This window comes from Coenobita brevimanus, chromosome 36 (genome assembly GCF_032717465.1).
Source record: "Coenobita brevimanus isolate Jiangsu-jjx chromosome 36, ASM3271746v2, whole genome shotgun sequence".
Lineage (NCBI taxonomy): Eukaryota > Metazoa > Arthropoda > Malacostraca > Decapoda > Coenobitidae > Coenobita > Coenobita brevimanus.
In genome coordinates this window covers 1380809-1381924 of record NC_136989.1, presented here as the reverse complement: position 1 = coordinate 1381924, position 1116 = coordinate 1380809, and positions in this window count along the sequence as shown.

Below are 1116 nucleotides of genomic sequence, written 5' to 3'. Positions count from 1 at the left end.
CACACACACACGTGACAATGTCCCGCTTTTAGCTCCAATAAATCTGGTCACCTTATGCGTGGAAGCCAGAGAAAGAAGACACGGGTCCGCCTCCTCCAGCACACCAAAGACGAGTAGGAGCTGTTCAGACGAAACCAGGTAACCATCAACAACATTGTTTTCCCGGTGCCGCGACGTCTGCATGAGGTTTTTAAGGCATGAGGCCACTGGACTACTTACTAAGGCTTTCCTGGTTGCTTTGGCTTGACCAGTGTCGGTAAACATTGACACAGATATACTTTGGGAGTTTGGGAAGGAGTTTGCTTCATTTTCCCTCTAACAGGTAATGAGAGATACCGGTACTATATCCACCCATGAGCACAGACATCAAATTTATTTACCTTTTATGCACATTTATTCTAAATAGCCTTTTCATATAGAGATGTCATTAAATAATTATTGAATTTACATGAGGGTGGTGCGAGGAAGTAAGTATGGCTGTGGCTGAGAAGAGACGGGCATATGAATTGTGGCTGCAGAGGAAGGATGAGATGTCATATGAAAGGTATAAGGAGAAGAGGAATAGAGCGAGAAGGGCTGTGCGTGATGCTAAAGTGGCAGCAGATGAGAGGTGGGGTAGGCGGCTGACAGAGAATTTTCAACAGAATAAGAAAATGTTTTGGAAGGAGGTGAAAAGGGTGCGAAAGGGAGAGTCTGGGAAGGAAGAACGAGTAAAAGCAGAGGATGGGAGGATGTTAATTGAGATGGATGCAGTAAGGAAGAGATGGGCAGAGTATTTTGAAAGATTGTTAAATGTAGAGGAGGAAAGGGTGGCTGAGATTGTGGCGGATGGAAGGGTGCAAGGAATAAATGTGTTGGGAGAGTTGAATGATTCTTTGATCACGAAGGAAGAAGTGGAGAAGGCAGTAAAGGATATGAAAACAGGGAAAGCTGCAGGTATGGATGGGTGTGCTGTGGAATGCCTGAAGGGTGGTGGAGTGACTATTGTTGACTGGTTAGTAAGACTGTTGAATGTGTGCTTTGAGAAAGGTATGGTGCCAATTGACTGGGCAAGTGCTTGTGTGGTCCCGTTGTATAAAGGCAAGGGTGATAAGTATGAATGTACTAGCTTTAGGG